Below are 8,507 nucleotides of genomic sequence, written 5' to 3' on the forward strand. Positions count from 1 at the left end.
TGGGGATTGTATTTGGAATAGTGCATCAAACACATTTCCAAATTTAGAACTCCGTCATTCCTATAATTTGTGTGCCAGAGTTGGTAAAAGAAAAATTACATCCTGACAAAATCTCAATAGTTTAGGATAATGCGCTAAATTGTGCATGTTTTAATGTCCCGTTATTTGATCCATGATTTACAATCTTCAATAACATTAAGTTTGCTAATGCGTGTTTTTTGTATTTTTGAAGTTAAAAAAGGATGAAATTACACAAGTTTGTGTTCGCTTGTTATACTCTTTACACATTCAACAATAGATGAGAAATCATTGAAAGGGACAGCGAACAGATGCTGTGATACCATTTTCTGATGTAGGAATTATAAATCCTGAAATTCATGCGCTCTTATATCTCACCACCTGGTCAGCAGTTGCAGATTAGCGCATAACTTTTCGGCGGCTTGGAGCATGGGGTCAAAGGAGAGCGGCTTGATTCCAGTCCTTCTCTATCACGTCCCTGAATAAATTATGTAAGTCTACTTATTACCAATGCCTTTACATTGGAAATACAGACGTACCAGTATTGAAGTGTTGTTGCCGTTCAACTGGTTGGAAGTTTTACGAAATGGTTCTAATGGCTCGGCTAGACCAGTTGAATTCTAACTGGCCTGGATCAACTGGATCATTTAGCCCATTTCGATTTACAGGGTTACCAGTTGGCATGAACTGGTTCATCAACTGGACCAGTTTGCAACTAGCTTTCTCTTCTTGGATTTGTTTGCACCCACACCCCCCCACCCTCTAATCCCAAACTGCTTCCGGCGCGCCTGGACGTAATTATGAAAGATCCAAAACACGATGTTCAAAAACGGGATGAGAACGTCATTATTTTGGTTCATTTATTGTGTAACATTCGCGTTATTATTGGGTTAAACGCGGGTTACAGTAACATATTTCCTCTTCGACGTAAATTTCACGTGAATGAAGAACATGATTCATCTCAAGTCAGCCTCGTAATATTCACGTGAATTTCACGCAGATATTTTGACTAAAACTATCACTAACGCTTCACGTGTTTCTGTGACGCGATAATTTCGTTTATGAAGATGTTATTTCATAACCAAACAAACACGGGAGTATTAGGTTTACAAGCCATGGTCTCTAAGGTAGGGATAATCACGTTATTATAATGGTGACATTGCAGTGAGAATTGCGTGATTCGGTGTACGTGTGTTTTAAGTGACCTAGAGCAATAAACGTATAAACACATTTACGTAAATGTCAGGTGTTTGAAGAACGTAACTCTCCTCAAGTCGATACCTTGATATTGACATGATTTTCACGTGATTTTGTTTATTGGGTTATTACAAATAGAAGACTAAGTGATGTTAAATTTCTTGGTGTAATTTTTAATGAATATTTAAACTGGAATACACAAATATGCAACACAACTGTGCAATACAATATCAAAGAATGTTGGAATATTATCTAGGCTTAAGTATATATTACCTAAACATTTTTTGCTCATATTATGTAATACTCTTATATTATCTTAACCTAATTACTGCAGTTATATCTGGGGTAATACAAATAAGACACATTTGTCTAAGATTGAACTATTTCAAAAGAAAGCTGTACGAATAATAACAAATTCAGACTTTCGCTCATCATCTGCACCATCGTTCAAATGTTTGAAAATATTACCTTTTTATCAATTGGTTACTCTTAATACACTAATATGTATTACAAGAGCTGACACAAGGGTCCAGGCTGCTGTTGAACAAAAACTGGATCGTGAGTTAAGTTATAGTAACAAATCCTATGAAAATGTAGAAGCGGCAGTCGTTGCAGAAAAGGTCGTTAGTTCAATGTCAGATAGCAATTGGAAAATGTTGAAAAAGGCAGTGAAATCAGACGTCAGAGAAGAAAGGGATAAGAATAGGGTCAGTAAAACCCAAACACTGGTGGTTCAAGGGCAATACTTGAACCTGTTAAACGAACAAAATGCCGATATATCATGGAAAAGCATAATATATAATCTTCCCAGAAGAGTGTTAAGTTTTGCCGTTAGGGCTTCCATCGATGCACTCTCTACATTTCGAAACCTACAAAGATGGGGAAAGCGCCTAACAGGCAATTGTGATCTTTGCAACAATACGCAAACCCTACACAATGTATTAAACCATTGTCAAACGATGTTAACCCAAGGCCGGTATACATGGCGGCATTATAGTATTTTGAGCTACATATTGCAAGTAGTGCAATCATCTGAACTGGTATCAAACGTGAGCGTACGTGTAAACGTCGATTTACCAGGTAGCATGACAAGTAACAGAAGTACTATTCCCGTACACATACTACCAACATCAGATCGCCCTGACATGGTCCTTTTTCGCCCACATGAAAAAGAAATATTCATCTTTGAATTGACAGTTCCATTTGAGAATAACATGACGAATAGTCATAGGTACAAGATTACCAAGTACACACCCCTGGTTAATAACCTGAGACGCTCAGGTTATAAATGTACACTATGGTGCGTAGAAATTGGACCAAGGGGATACATTTCCGAAGAAAATAGAGCAGCATTAAAAGGAATGTTAAAACTGATAATGGTATCAAAACAAATTAAGCATGTCTGTCAGACGCTGAGCCGACTAGCCTTAGTTACATAATTATTATGGAAACTACAAGCTCAGAAATGAACCACAGTGGACTGATACGGGGTACATGTCCGTCCCTGACTCTCAGGTGCTTAAATAGTCACCCCCTCCCCTGAACATGTTGAAGAACCCATCCTATTTAAGAGGGTCCTTGCATTTTGTATACAATTAATCTTACAAGGAGGAATAACAGTGCATGTACGAAGAAGATGTACTTTCATTTATTTATTTTTCTTCAAAATATGTAGAACTATAATACGTCAATGCTCGAATGATGTTTACAACGATGCAATACCTGTTATGAACTTATGTATCATACAATTCTACTATGAACAAATCTAAAAATGTGTATATTTAAGAAACCATTTAGTATTTAAATACTCCATGTATATCATTCTACGTTCGGTGTAAATAATAGAAGTCCACGACTCCGAGGTGCTTAAATAGTCACCCCCTCCCCTGAACATGTTGAAGAACACATCTTATTTAAGAGGGTCATTGCATTTTGTTTACAAATAATCTTACATGGAGGAATAACAGTGCATGTACGAAGAAGATGTACTTTCATTTATTTATTTTTCTTCATAATATGAACTATGATACGACAATGCTCGAACGATGTTTACAACGATGCAATACCTGTTATGAACGTTATATATACAATGCATTTTTACTATGAACAAATCTAAAAATGTTTATATTTAAGAAACCATTTAGTATTTAAATACTCCATGTATATCATTTTACGTTCGGTGTAAATAATATTTATCCGAGTATATAGTAAAAACAATTAAGCCACAAAATGACGGTGTAATAATCATGACCCACATTCGTAAAACAAACTAGTATTAGTATCAAAATCATGGTAATAAAATACATGCCAGAGAAACTATTACATTGTCGCAAAATCAAGCATAATGCACTTATTCATGGCTACATTTCTACCATTTATACTGGTATTTAAGATCGCCAAAGATAGAATCGGATTGCCTATTACCGTTGAGGAATCTCAACTTCGTACTTCTCTTTCCATTATTTTGTAAACCATTTCAATATATGCTTTATATGTTTCCTATGTTGTACATGTTGTACTTGTCTTGTATACCCTGCCAGTGACGCAGTTGTGTATTGTATACTACATTGTGTCATGGACCTGGGTTCAAACGTTTATAATTCTTTGTTTATTACGCTGCATAAAGATGAAACAATTATACTCATTAAATAACATAATTCCTCAGTCTAAAGATAAGCACTTAAATTTTAATTCCGATTTTCATCAATACAACACCTGTCAAAGTAATATATTCCTTTTTTTCAAAACTACAGTTGGTCTCCAATCCCTTATCAGTAAGGGATCGAAGGAATGGAATGAACGCCCGCAAGACATAACATCAAGCAGATCACTTAATACATTTAAATTATTGTCCAAGTCAATATTATTAGGCTCCCACAAATGAAATGTTATGAATATATGCATGTATGATAAATAATGCATATGTGACCCCCTGTTTATATTTTAAAATTGGAGTCTCAGGCATGTGTGTGTGAGTGTATCTGTGAGGGTGCGTGCGTTTGTGTGTCTATGTGTGATAATGTATATGAAGAGTTTAATTCCAAAAGGCGCTAAATCCACTTTTGGCGTTTACGAGTAAATCAAGGTTTTCTGTTAGACCCCTTTTGTTTCAACGAAACCGCCAAATTTTCACACAGTTCAAAGATCTACCCCCAAAGATCATTAAAATATTGCTTAAAGAAATCCTGCCATAGTAATTATTTTTTAATATTTTTTTATTTTTTCAATTTGTTCGGATTTAGCGCCTTTTGGAATTAAACAAGGATTTAGCGCCTTTTGGAATTAAAATTTTGATGTGTCATTTCATTTTTTTTTTTTTTTGGTTTTAAGAATGATGTTCGGATGTAATAACATACTTCTTTAATTATAATTCAGGGTCTAACACACACATATCTATCCATTTAACACATTGAAAGCCTACATTATGTTGAACATACTTCTCACATCTCATCATTCTAGACGTTTTCGCTCCACACTAATTTCAATCAAAATGTTACACATTTCGCAAATAGTTAGTACATGAGCAACTTCAATCATTGAAATGTTCCCTCTATTCAACTTGTAAAAAAACACAACCACTCGGGTGACTCAGCACATTTTTAAATTGACAAAATAAACAGGCAGTAAAGACTTGTATTGTGTGAAATTTGAAAATCTTGTAAATTTGCTTTACTCATTATCTCATGTCATAACGGTGAGTTAATTAAGACATACAAAAATTGGCAAGTACTTAAATAATTAACATAAAGTCATTAATGTACAGTTTCTTTAACAATATCATATGAGTGTCAACAAGAAGATACCATACAATGGAAATTATTCATAGTTCACTAATGTAACCGACTCCTCATAAACAGCAGATAAAATACATACTTGAGTGCTGATTATGCATACATATTATTTGAATAATTGTTTGTTAACATCCTAATGGAAGTAGGAGCAATAAAACTCTACCCATACAATATCACTACAATCTACTGTAAAGTTGTGAGATTAGCCACAATCAATTAGTTGTTATTATACAGTGAAGGTAGCAAAGCGCCAAATATTAATTATCTGTGTGCATGCATTCTGGTTTAGTAAATTTGCATTAATAATTACCAGCGCTACTTACAACAAAATGCATACATGGGTAATAAAACGGGATTTGATTCCAACTGCACTGCTCAATGAATGCACATTTTAGAAGCCTTCTTTGTTCTTGAATGAAATAGTTTAAACTGATCCATTAATTGTGTAAAAGGCATAAAATCAAATGTCAATCTTCATAGGCAGCAATGATGCCTTCGTCCTCATCACTCTCTACGTCCATTGCATCAGTAGGCGCGCACACCTCTTTGTAAAAGGCACCTACTTCCTGAATGAAGTTGCGTGGCCCATACCCTACTAGCGGGTCCACTTGTAGCTCCACCCCCATCGCTCGTAGAAGATTTGCTACATCCCGCTGCTTCAGCAATGGGAGCTGATTGACCCGAAGAGTACTCCATCTCTTTCCTCTCTTTAACATGGTGTACTCATCTCCAGGTGCGCTATAATACTTGGCGACAGTGACTGGGGCTGGAGCTGGTCTCACGTAGATGCGTTTGGCCTCTGTGATTTTGAATGGCAGGCGTACTTCATAAGGTTGCCCAGACGTTTCCTACCAAGTACAAGGATGGATCTGAATCTTCCGGAGCACACCTCCACATTTTCCCCTTGCTGTGTCGTAATCTGTAAATTAAAAGTGAAACATTGTTAATGGACATTTCCAGCTACCTGTATTATAAATCACAAAAACCGTACATGAAAAGTTTATTTTTGTTGGTTTCATTCAATCTAAATAAACAAGTTTGTAATACGAAGCATACCCCCCCCCCTCCCACCAACTGTCCTTGCCTATACTGCTCGTGCATGTTATATCTACATACAGAATTGCATTGCGCGAGTTCACATTTTTTTGCACAGTGTGACATGCAGTGTATGTTGATTGCGCGAGGGGAATTCGTGAATTCACTTTGACCCAGTTGTTTATGGTTCAACCGACGCTACCGGTATAAAATAAAAACAACATTACGACCTAGTTTGACATGTGTAACATAGATAGCATATTACACATGACAAAACATGTATGCCCCTCCCCCCCCCCCCCCAGTAGCAAGAAAAACCCCAGCGACTAAACAACTCATTTAAAATTAACAGAAAATTATTGCAATGAGATAATTGGTATCAATTCTGGCAATTGTGTATGATCTGTATTCAACAATTTGATTTGCAAGCAAATTATATATTTTTTTAATGACTCGATTAAAACTTACTTGGAAATGTTGGGGCATAGTTCCGCTCTCTCCTTGGTTGTGGACCATTTACTCGATGGCGCATGACTGGATTGAGTTGTAAGTGGCACATGATGAATGAATCTTGCCGCGGTTGTTCAAGTCTCTGTAGCAGTCCTGGAAAGTATCTGTGATGTCTCCTTCTGTCAGCAAAGACGCCTTACAAAGGCTGTGAGGTATGTGCTGGCATCCAATGGCTGGTTGCTTCCCTATTGATAAAACGAAAGTCATCATGGTAAACATCAGGTATTCCACGAAAAAAATTCCTCAAATTTAACAAAACACCGATTATGACTGCACTCAAATACAAAATGTTTGTTACAGACTTACAGCAGATATTTTCTTAATAGATGGCAAATTATCATTACACTTATGCTATGGTATGATGTAACAAAGGCTTGTGAAATATCCATAAACTACTGCACCAGGTCCAGGGCAGATAGTGACCACAGCCTGTGACCAGTGACTGAAGCCGGCGAAGGCGAATCCGTGGCGCGGCAGTAAACACGTAATTTACCCTCACGGCCTCAGTTTAATTACAAAATTGTATCTAGTAATTCGTTTTGGTTAAGCCTTGAGCTCATACTACATGCAAACAGAATTGCAATAGTCTTAGTTAGACTATTACCTATTATTATTACAATTCATTCAATGCAATATAATGCAAATGCATCTGCACTTTATTACACACTAACACAAAAATGAGTAAGTGGGACTGAACTTACCAGGAGCGGTGTTATGATCTTCCGTGTTCTGGTTTTTGGCCCATTATTTTTCATTTCGCTTCCTTTTTCTTGGATTGTTGGTTCTCTCAACTAGCACCCCTCCCTCATCCATGCTGCTAAGTGAGCTAAAGACTGTCAAAACACTGTAAATACTGCAGAAATAGGATCGATCTCGATGCAAGCAGCAAGCTAAAAGCTGTTGTCAATCCGGGGGCCGTTTCTCAAAACCGTCATAACTACAAGATCAACGACATCTCGTCACTGTCACGCAACTTAGTGTTTCACGAAGCCGTCTAGTCTTTGCCAAGATGAGCGACAACTTCCGCGACAAGCGAGTTGTCACTGCTCCGAACCAACGAACTCAAACCTTACTTGGATTTCGATGCTCCGAACCCGTCATATCTTTTTAATTGCTGTAAAGCGCCATCACAAGTCAGTTTGTTGCCATTTCATGGGCCGCGAAATGGACGAGTAGTTTCACTTTCATTTTGAGAAAAATATAGACGAGTTCGGTACGTAATTCTCTGGGATGCGAAATGCAAATGTACAAAAGTGAGAATACAAATTATACAGAAACTTTAAAAAGCTGAATATAAACATTAAATCACAAATCATTAAACTATAACATATAAATAAGAGAGATAAGAATGTTACACACCGTTTTCCATAGTCGATCCATAGTCTTTAGTTAGGATACCGCAAACCTTTGGGGCCTATGTGCATTATTATTCCCTCTCTAATTACTTCTTCCAAATTATATTTTCAATATCAAATCAATTATATAACGAGTATTTATGAGACTCTAGAATAAAAACTGGCTGAGAAAAGGTATTTTGCCTAAAATTCCTCGTCACAATAAACAAAAAAGTACGTATTGATAAACTATCACATTACAGTATCCTTCAACTAACTTTTGATTCGACTGTCGAAAAAAAAACACTCACCGGTTTTTCTTCAATTTAAGAATCTTTACAGAAATATGCAAATCGTTTGATGATCTACATTTGATAATGACACTATTTATTATTTATTTAAGGAGAATTTATATGTATATATTTCTTTTTGAATAATTTTAGCTCCAAAATTTGTTTTGGGTTATTCTTGATAAATCAAATGGATCGTGACAAAGACTATGTTCTTGAGCTGCTAGTATCTCGATATATCGATATCATGTCTGTCATGGCTTCGTGAAACGGTTTATCCACTTCATGACATCTCCGTAGGTCGGCGACAAAGATATGACTGTCATGGAGTT

At 36.4% G+C, this 8,507-nt stretch overlaps 1 long non-coding RNA gene across 1 annotated transcript; it reads right to left on the minus strand.

The window, feature by feature from the left end:
* Positions 1-4,851: 4,851 nt before the first annotated feature.
* On the minus strand, positions 4,852-7,516 carry LOC105441950. The gene is made up of 3 exons (XR_972246.2): positions 7,253-7,516; positions 6,510-6,736; positions 4,852-5,925 (listed from the first exon to the last, which is right to left on the minus strand). It is a non-coding gene; the product is annotated as an uncharacterized LOC105441950 (long non-coding RNA).
* Between the last annotated feature and the right edge of the window lie 991 nt (positions 7,517-8,507).

Source organism: Strongylocentrotus purpuratus, unplaced genomic scaffold (assembly GCF_000002235.5).
Source record: "Strongylocentrotus purpuratus isolate Spur 01 unplaced genomic scaffold, Spur_5.0 spur5_scaffold_21, whole genome shotgun sequence".
NCBI lineage: Eukaryota > Metazoa > Echinodermata > Echinoidea > Camarodonta > Strongylocentrotidae > Strongylocentrotus > Strongylocentrotus purpuratus.